This window comes from Myotis myotis, unplaced genomic scaffold (genome assembly GCF_014108235.1).
Source record: "Myotis myotis isolate mMyoMyo1 unplaced genomic scaffold, mMyoMyo1.p scaffold_m19_p_11, whole genome shotgun sequence".
Classification (NCBI taxonomy): Eukaryota; Metazoa; Chordata; class Mammalia; order Chiroptera; family Vespertilionidae; genus Myotis; species Myotis myotis.
In genome coordinates, this window is record NW_023416315.1 from 35,533,979 (window position 1) to 35,544,613 (window position 10,635).

Genomic DNA, 10,635 nt, shown 5'->3' on the forward strand with positions numbered 1-10,635 from the left:
AGCTATGAAATCTTTTGCGTGTGTGCATGTATGTGTGTGTGTGTGTGTGTATGTTAGAACCATTTTAATGTAATTATACATATCTGCCAAGTCCAGGAAGAAAAAGTTTATGCATATATAACTTTTCCAGTTAACATTGATCTCAGTTTATAAGTTCATCAGGGTCAGAGCAATTGGCCAATGTCTCTTTACTGCTAGGCTTACCAACAGTAAATTACAGATGAATTAGTGTCCTTTCATTTATGTTCTCTCACTCTTGTTGTCCAAACATTTTGTAAAATTTCAGTACAGCTCCCTTCCAGCCAAAGGTAATCTTTTAAGATAAATATTCAGTTGCTTTGAATTTTGCTTATAATTATAACCTATTTAATCACAGAAGAACCCCTGTAGAGGTGGAGTTCAAGGTTGCATACAATAACAGGAGATCACAGTTTTGAAGCCTAGCACAGATTTAAAACCTCGGATGTACCATTTATATAAGACACACACTGATTGTCTCTTAGACTACATATTGCTCCTTATATTATTTTTTAAATAAAGTAGTGCATCTAGGACAATCAGTCGCACAATTCACACAGCCCTGAAAAGGTTTTCAGTGCCAACTAACAGTTGGTCATGAAATGTCAGTGAGCTGGAGACACGGTCCATTCCTAAGATTCAACCAAGGACTGGCTAAACCACTGGAACACCTCTGCTTAAGAAGGCTATGTCCTTCCCTCCTTTACTTCACAATTTAGTTTTGCTTATTTTGGTGGTGTTTGGTTGCACAAGGCTAAAATGCTTTTGATCACTTTGAGAACCAAGAAAACCAATGATCGAAAACTATGACAGGATCTTAGATTGGTTTGTCCATTTTAGGTTCTTGGTCAGTGGGACCCTCTAAGGACCTTCTTATTTCCTTCTATGCCTCCTGGAACATTGATCAGAAGATGAGTCTGAGTATCATTTCATCTAACTCTTTTAACTAATACCTGGCTAAAACTGGAATGTCCAGCCCAGTATATTTAAAAATCACCCACAAAAAGAGGTTCTACAGGTCTTCACAAAACCTGGCATTTCCACAAGGATGTCTGATCTTTATAATCCAAGCAGTCAGCATTGAAGTTAAGCTTCTAAGAGGCAGTTTGGTCCTTGTAATCCAAGAAATCAGTGGTTAAGTTAAAACCTAAGCTTGAAGATCTATATCCCTGGGTGAAAAGAGAAGCTGGGAACTGACTGAGATGGCTGGTGATTGCATTGGTACCCATAAGGCTGAGTGTGGCCGCTGGTCTCGGAAGCTGGTGATACATAGGGGTCAAATAAGATCCATAGTCCATGCCCCCAAAGTAGGAAGTTGAACCACCATATCCTTGACTATAACCTGAAACCTGAGTATACTAGTAGGTCATGGGATAGGACCTCTGCATGCAGGAAGAGGAGGTGGACAAGGGATCTGACAGTGGGGAGATAAAGGCTGGGCTCCAGATAGACACAGGAGCACTGCTGCTGGAAATGGCCGGCACTGCAGTGCTAGAGGGGGAGTGAATTGGCTATTTGTTCCACTCTCTGAACTCACTTCCTGAGCTGGAGGTATCTTTTTTTTTGCACCTCACTTTGTTTTGACCTCCATTCTGTTGTTGTTGCTGCTGATGGTGGCACTTAGCTCTTTTTTAAAAATTTATTTTCCCTTTATTGATTAATATATTACAAATGTGACCTTATCCCCCCAATCCTGCCCTCACCCTCACACCCCTGTTGTCCACATCCATTGCTTATGCTTATATGCATGCATACAAGTCCTTTGGTTGATCTCTCCCCCTCACCCACACCCTCCCCTACCTTCCCTCTGAGTTTTGAGCATCTGACCTATGCTTCTCTGTCTCTACATCTGCTTTTGTTCATCGGTTTATGTTGTTCATTATAATCCACAAATGAGTGAGAGCATGTGATATTTATCTTTCTTTGACTGACTTATTTCACTTAACGTAATGCTCTCCAGCTCCATCCATGCTGTTGCAAATGGTAGGAGTTCCTTTCTTTTTACAGCAGCATAGTATTCCATTGTGTAGATGTACCACATTTTTTTTAATCCATTCATCTGCTGATGGGCACTTTGGCTGATTCCAAATTTTAGCTATTGTAAATTGTGCTGCTATGAACATAGGGATGCATATATCCTTTCTGATTGGTGTTTCTGTTTCTTGGGATATATTCCAAGAAGTGGGACCACTGGGTCAAATGGAAGTTCCATTTTTAGTTTTTTGAGGAAACTTCATACTGTTCTCCACAGTGGCTGCACCAGTTTGCATTCCCACCAGCAGTGAACAAGGGTTTTTTTTCTCTGCATCCTCACCAGCATTTGTCATTTGTAGATTTGTTGATGGTAGACATTCTGACAGGTGTGAGATGGTACCTCATTGTCATTTTGATTTGCATCTCTCGGATGATTAGTGACTTTGAGCATGTTTTCCTATGTCTCTCAGCCTTATGTATGTCCTCTTTCAAAAAGTGTCTATTTAGGTCCATTGCCCATTTTTTGATTGGGTTGTTTATATTACTTTTGTTAAGTTGTATGAGTTCCCTGTAAATGTTGGAAATTGAATCTTTATCAGAGATATCATTGGCAAATATGTTCTCCCATGCAGTGGGTTTTCTTGTTGTTTTGTTGATGGTTTCTTTTGCTGTGCAGAAGCTTTTTATTTTGATATAGTCCCATTTGTTTATTTTCCCTTTAGTTTCCATTGCCCTAGGAGCTGTGTCAGTGAAGAAATTCCTTTGGCATATATCTGAGATTTTGCTACTTGTGGATTCCTGTAATATTTTTATGGTTTCCCGTCTTACGTTTAAGTCTTTTATCCATTTTGAGTTTATTTTTGTGTATGGTGTAAGTTGGTGGTCTAGTTTCATTTTTTTGCATGTTTCTGACCAAATTTCCCAGAACCATTTATTGAAGAAACTGTCTTGATTCCATTGTATGTTCTTGCCTCCTCTGTCAAATATTAATTGAGCATAGTGGTTTGGGTCAATTTCTGGGTTCTCTATTCTATTCCATTGGTCTATATGTCTGTTCTTGTGCCAGTACCAGGCAGTTTTGAGAACAGTGGCTTTGTAATACAGCTTGATATCTGGTATTGAGATCCCTCCTACTTTGTTCTTTCTCAGATTCGCAGCAGCTATTCGGGTTTTTTTTATTTTTTTATTTTATTTTGGAGAGTTCTTTCTAGACTATGAAATATGCCATTGGTATTTTAATTGGGAGTGCATTGAATCTATAGATTGCTTTGGGTAGTATGGACATTTTGATGATGTTGATTCTACCAATCCATGAACATGGTATGTTCTTCCATCTCTTTATGTCTTCCTCTATCTCTTTTTCCAATGTCCTGTAGTTTTCTGGGTAAAGGTCTTTTACCTCCTTAGTTAAGTTTATTCCTAGGTATCTTAATTTTTTTGGTGCAATGGTAAATGGGATTTTTTTTTAAATTTCTCTTTCTGTAAGTTCACTATTGGTGTATAAAAATGCCATAGATTTCTTGGCGTTAATTTTGTATCCTGCTACATTGCCAAATTCATTTATTACATCTAATAATTTTTTGATGAAGTCTTTAGGGTTTTCTAAGTACAGTATAATGTCATCTGTGAATAATGACAATTTTACTTCTTCTTTTCCAATTTGGATGCCTTTTATTTCTTCTTCTTCTCTGATTTCTTTGGCTAGCACTTCCAGTACTATGTCGAACAGGAGTGGTGAAAGTGGGCATCCCTGTCTTGTTCCTGTTCATAAGAGAAATGGTTTTAGTTTTTGCCCATTGAGTATGATGTTGGCTGTAGGTTTGTCATATAAGGCTTTTATTATGTTGAGGTATGATCCCTCTTTTCCCACTTTGCTGAGCGTTTTTATCAGAAAAGGGTGTTGGACTTTGTCAAATGCCTTTTCTGCATCAATTGATATGATTATGTGATTTTTGCCTCTCAATTTGTTTATGTGATGTATCACGTTTATTGATTTGCGGATATTGTACCAGCCTTGCATTCCTGGAATAAATCCCACTTGGTCATGGTGTATGATCTTTCTAATGTAATGCTGGATCCGGTTTGCTAGAATTTTGTTGAGGATTTTAGCATCTATGTTCATCAGGAATATTGGCCTGTAGTTCTCTTTCTTTGTGGTGTCTTTTCTGGTTTGGGATTAGGGTAATGCTGGCTTCCTAGAAAGAGCTTGGAAGTGTGTTTTCCTCTTAAATTTTTGGAATAGTCTGAGAAGGATTAGCTTTAGTTCTTTTTTGAATGTTTGGTAAAACTCCCCTGTGAAGTCATCTGGTCCAGGGCTTTTGTTTGCTGGAAGCTTTTTGATTACTGTTTCAATTTCATCAGTAGTTATTGGCCTATTCAGGTTTTTTGATTCGTCCTCATTGAGTTTTGTAAGCTTGTATTTTTCTGGGAATGTGTCCATTTCATCAAGGTTGTCCAGTTTGTTGGAGTAGAGTTGTTCGTAGTATTTTTTGACAATCCTTTGTATATCAGTAAGGTCTGTTGTTACTTTACTTCTTTCATTTCTGATTTTGTTTATTTGGGTCCTTTCTCTTTGTTTCTTGGTGAGCCTGGTGAGAGGTTCATCAATCTTTTTGATCCTTTCAAAGAACCAGCTCTTGATTTCATTGATCTTTTGTATTGTTTTTTTTTGTTTTCTCTATGTCGTTTATTTCTGCTCTGATCTTTATTATTTCCTTCCTTCTGGATACTGTGGGCTTTTCTTGTTGCTCTCTTTCTAACTCTTGGAGTTGTAGGGTTAGATCATTTATTACCAGTTTTTCTTGTTTTTTGAGGTAGGCCTGTAGAGCTATGAACTTCCCTCTCAGGACTGCTTTCATTGTGTCCCATAGATTTTAGATTGTTGTGTTTTCATTGTCATTTGTTTCCAGGATGCTTTTTATTTCTTCTTTGATCTCTCTGGTAACCCAGTCATTGTTTAATGGCATGCTATTTAGCCTCCAAGTGTTTGATTTTTTTCCAATGTTTTTATTGTAGTTGATTTCTAGTTTTATGCCATTGTGATCTGAGAAGATGCTTGTTATGATTTCTATTCTCTTGAATTTGAAGAGACTTTGCCTGTGTCCTAATATATGGTCTATCTTTGAAAATGTTCCATGTGCACTGGAGAAGAATGTATATTCTATAACTTTAGGGTGAAATATTCTGACGATGTCAATTAAGTCCATCTGATCTAGTGAGCCATTTAGGATTCCTGTTTCTTTGCTGATTTTTTGTTTAGAGGATTTATCCAGTGGTGTCGGTGGGGTATTAAAGTCCCCTACTATGACTGTATTGCTATTGATCTCTCCCTTGATATCATCCAGAAGTTGTTTTATATATTTGGGTGCTCCTTTATTGGGTGCATATATGTTTACCAGAGTTATATCTTCTTGTTGAATTCCTCCATTTAGTATTATTATGTAGTGGCCTTCCTTATCTCTTGTTATGGCCTTTACTTTGAGGTCTATTTTGTCAGATATAAGTATCACAACCCCAGCTTGTTTCTCATTTCCATTTGCCTGAAAAAATTTTTTCCATCCCTTCACTCTCAGTCTGTGTGAATCCTTTGTTCTGAGGTGGGTCTCTTGCAGACAGCAAATATATGGGTCATGTTTTCTTACCCATTCGGCTACCCTGTGTCTTTCAATTGAGCATTTAATCCATTTACATTTAATGTTGTTATTGAAAAGTACTTGTTTGTGGTCATTTTTATTCTTAATGTTTGTGTTTCTTCTTGTCTTTCTGTTTCTTCTTTTCACAGCAGTCCCTTTAGCATTTCTTGCATTGCTGGCTTGGTGGTAATAAACTCTCTTAGCCCTTTTGTGTCTGTGAAGCTCCTCATTCCACCTTCAATTTTGAATGACAGCCTTGCTGGGTATAGTATTCTTGGATTCATTTCCTTGCTTTGCATCACTTTTTTTCATTCCAATCCTTTCTTGTCTGGTGTGTTTCTGTTGAGAAGTCAGCTGATATTCTAATAGGAGATCCCTTGTAGGTAACTTTCTGTCTCTCTCTGGCAGCCTTTAAGATTCTTACTTTGTCGTTGGTGTTTGCCAAATTAATTTTGATGTGTCTTGGTGTTGGTCTTTTGGGGTTCATCTTGTTTGGCAGTCTATGTGCTTCTTGGACTTGTGTAGTTTTTTTCTTGCCAGTATCAGGGAAGTTTTCTGTCATTATTTCTTCAAACAGATTTTCTATTCCTTGCTTCTCCTCCTCTCCTTCTGGCACCCCTATTAAGCAAATGTTGTTTCGTTTTGCATTGTCCCAAAGGTCCCTTAGGCTCTCCTCTTGCTTTTTAAGTTTTTCCAGTTGCTCCTGTGTTTGTGTGTTTTTTCCTACCTTGTCTTCTAATTCACTGATGCGGTCCTCAGCCTCTTCTAGTCTGCTGTTTAAGCCTTCCATTGTGTTCTTTATTGTAGCTATGTCATTCTTCATTTCCTCTTGGTTCCTTTTCATGTTGGTGACATTCTCATTCAGCTCCTTATAATTCTCATTGAGTTGTGTGTATTTGTCATCCAGCCATTTGAGCATCCTTATAACCATTACTCTGAATTCTTTCTCTGGTAAGTTAGTAGCCTCAATTTCATTTAACTCCCTTTCTGGTGATTCCTCTTTTTCTTTCTTTTGTGGATTGCTTTTTTATCTTCCCATGTTTTGCTGTAATGTTTTAACTGTAGCTCCGATTGCTTTGCTACCCAGTTTCTTTTGGGTATGGTGCTATTGGTGTGACCTTTCAGGTCTCCTGGGCTTGGTAGTCTAGTGTAGCTCCCTACTTTAGCTATTTTGGTTCTCTTGATGTAGGCCTGTGAGTTGGAAAGGTGCAAATGAGGTGTCTAGAAGTCAGCAGCCGTGGAGGGGGTGTCCCAATTTTTTCTGTCTTGTGCCCCTGGTTAAAATCACATGTGCCCAGCGGGGACTCACAGTGGCCCCCAGGAACCGTCTATTGGGGTGGTGGGGCTCAGGAGGCCTGCGTTCTGGAAAGGCGTGACTGTGGTGTCCAGAGTTCTGTAGTTGTGGGGTGGGCAGACTCAGCTTTTGCTGCTGCCTCCGTGGTTGGATACACGCAATCCCAGCGGCAGTTCACAGGGGCACCTGTGGTGTATTTGCCAGCAGGGTGTACTGACACACTCTGAAGGGCCCTGGAAGTGAAGCCACTGGATTGCAGTGTCTGTGGGGAATTCAGTGTTTCTACAGCCAAGCAATGCACCCTTGTTTAAGTGCGTGTCCAGCGGGGCTCGCAGTGGGGCCCCAGGGCTGCCTGTGGAGCGGTGGTCTTTGGAGACCTGCATGCTGGAAAAGCATGCAACTGTAGTGTCCAGAGTTCTGCAGCTGTGGATGGGAAAACTCAGTTTTTGCTGATGCACCTGTGGTGGATAGGGCACGTTCCTGGTGGTGGCACACAGGAGCACCTGCAGTGAGTTTGCTAGCGCAGGCACACTGCAGCACTCTGAAGGGCCCTGGCACGCTTAATTGAGGTGTCTTTGGGCAGGTATCCAGGATGGGTGAATTCAGAATTTCTACTGCCCAGGGGAGTGCGTCCCTATTTGTCCAAGATCGGACCTAGCGGAGCCTCACTGCGGCTTCCCAAAGTGCCCTGTGGATAGATTGGCTCAGGGGGAATGAGCAACCGTGGCAGTGCCTTTGCCAGGCGCTGAGCTCTGACGCACCCTGAGGAACCCTGGTGCTGAAGGGCCCTGGCACTTAAGTTGCGCAGCTGGGTGTGTGTGGGCAGTTATTCAGGCAGAGGGAATTCAGAATTTCGACTGGGGGGCAGTTCGCCTGTGTCTGTACAAAAATCGCACCCAGCTGGGGCCCACAGTGACTCCCAAGAGAAATCTATGGAGTGGTGTGCTTCGGTGACCTGCGTGCTGGAGACACGCAAATGCGATGTTGGAGGCCTGCCGCTGGGGAGGGGAGCTGCACTTACTGCAGTGTTCCTTTGGTGGTGGAGATCCCAGGGTCTGCGAGTCTTCTGGTGTGGCTGCAGGATTTTGGCTGGAGTGGCTGCCGGGTTGAGGGCAGTGTCCCAGGCCTGTCTGGGTGGTGGTGCTGATGAGTTCCTAGAAGAGGCCACTCTCCCCTTCAAGATGGCATGGGATCTGTGCCCGAGTCCCACAGTCCTGGGAGTTCCCGCAGTGATGGTAGTCTCTCCCTGTCCCAGAGAGCCTGGTCTGCCAGCCTCTGCTGCTCCTGCAGGATTTAACTGTCCCTCACTCACTCACACACACACCACACACATCCACACACTCTCTTTTCATCCCCTCACTCACTTCCTATCCCTCACCTCCATCCTGCCAGCAGCCATCTTTTTTTTTTTTTTTTTTTTTTGGCACTTAGCTCTTTGATTCTGAAACCACTACCTGCACCCTGGACTCAGGCAAGTTGATTTTCAGTGCCACCTCCTCCCACATGAAGATATCTGGGTAGCAGGTCTTAGCAAACAGTTCTTCCAGCACATCTAGCTGAGCCTGGGTGCACGTTGTCATCTCCGGGCACTGTTTCTGGGGGGTGGCTGAAGGACAAGAAGCCCAGGGCCCCGGGTAGCCCACCGAGGGGTGCAGCAAATCCATGCCCAAAGTGGTCAGACTCAGTCCATTGACTGGGTAAGGTGGTTGCTTAAGATAAGACACCATGCTAAGGTTGTTAGGAGGCACAAAGTCAGCCCAAATCAGGGGGACCCAGCCAGAAGGTCCTGCTTCGACTGGGATGGACAGATTCAGGGTCCTTGGTGGGTGGGTTTGAAGTGGTGGAATTTACAGCTGCATGGGAGGTTAGAAAAAAAAAATTATCCTTCAAAATTCCAAATAGCCAGCCAGCAAAGTAGATATGATGAGGGCTGCTCTAGGATTTTTATTTTTAATAACAGTGGAGGCTGAGTTGGAGCTGAGGTCAGTTCTGCTCTCAAGGAGATTTGCTCTGAAATATTAAACGTTATGCTCATTCGCCATGATTATAAGTCTCTGGACACTAGAAAATGGTAAGCTTATTTTTTTCTGGGAAAATGGTTCCACTCTGAGGAGGCTTTTTCTGTATCCTCTGAGGAGGTATTTCTGTATTCTTTGCCACCTTGCTGCTAACACAAGTTAGACATAGCTTTCAGTGTTACTCATAGTATCTATCCAATCATAGGCATCCATTCTATTGGGACATGACAGGAGCCTAGTGATTTAAAAGAACATTTCCTTGCTTTTTAGTGGCAAAATCTGGAGAAAGGCAGCAATAAAGCAGCTGACAATACACGAAAAACACATTGAACAGTCAATACCTTCTATTCACCCATAGAATAATTCCTGGGTGGAATTAGCAGGGAGGAGACAAGAAGGAGTGGAGCTCATGCAAGTCTAAATCCACAACAAAAGAGATGATGCAAAGAAGCCTGAGCAAGAGGGATGGGAATAATTATTTGATCAGAACTATGAAAATATAACACAAAAGCCACAGGAATCTATTGAGGTTGAAGGGGAGAAAGTGTAAAAGAACCAAATGAGTTACATTACAGGCCTCAATCCAGAGATGAAAGGTGCTTTGGTGGTAACTGAGGACCCCCAGTGAAGCAAATCCACTTAATCTTTGATCACCTCTAGCCACAGTAGACTAACGGTGGGTTTAATTTTAGGTTGAGTCTATGACCTCAGGAAAATAATTGTTTTAAATGTTCACCTCATAGAGATTTTTAATAATTATTTTATAAAATCCTATTAGCATTGCTCAAACCCATTATCCACTGATGCTAGTTACACAAAGCACTGTATATAGTAGACATTTATTTACTCATACTTCTTAAAAAATGGAAAACTAAATATCATACTAGTTACAGCTACATGTGTGTCCAATTTTCCAAGAAAAAAAAAATCCTACTGGTTTGTAAATTGGGAAACAACCACTGTGATGACATTTCCCACCCATCCACCCCAAAATAGCTGTGAACCAACTCATTGTTCATTTGATGTGGCAATTTTCACAATACAGAATCCCGTGGAAATCTGGAACTGATTTCCAGTGATACCCACCTTATGACTCCATGAATCTCTAAACAAGTCCCAAAGGACACTGTTAAGGATTAGAAAAGTCTTCCTCTGCCTCAGGATATCATTATTTACTTACACAGAGGTTTCTATCTATTTCCAGTAGAAAATAGCAGCCAACAGGGCTGTTGAGCGACAGTGTTGTCCTATGTAAGGTCTTTCTGCTATAGCACTTTTGTAAGCATTTCTGAGAGATTACACTCATAACTGAACAGGAGACCCATGATGAATGTTTGGTAGCAGCTCTAGCTCTGTGTTCCCATAAGATTCAGCAACAATGTCAGGTGACAGAAATCTACTCTACTCTCACACATGGTTGCAGGAACCACTTCCCTTTCCCCAGTAATAAACCTACAGAGTGCTCTCTTTTTGGACTTTCTAGAGAATTGGACTTTTTTATTATATTTCTTTTGAAATGGAATTTCACCTGTCTAAGTTCTTCAAGGACAGGTGCCACAGCATAAGTTTTCCAGCTACAATGGTTGGCGTGGGCTGACTGACTTACAATGCACTCATTGTGATTACTCAATGATGATAAGACTTACTGCAATGCCTCCCTTCAGCATCCCTTTCTCTGCCCATCCTGGGAAAAGCAATC

General features: G+C 41.4%; 1 pseudogene; it reads right to left on the minus strand.

Moving 5' to 3' along the window:
- Positions 1–1,040: 1,040 nt before the first annotated feature.
- LOC118665708 lies at positions 1,041–8,645 on the minus strand (annotated as a pseudogene).
- Between the last annotated feature and the right edge of the window lie 1,990 nt (positions 8,646–10,635).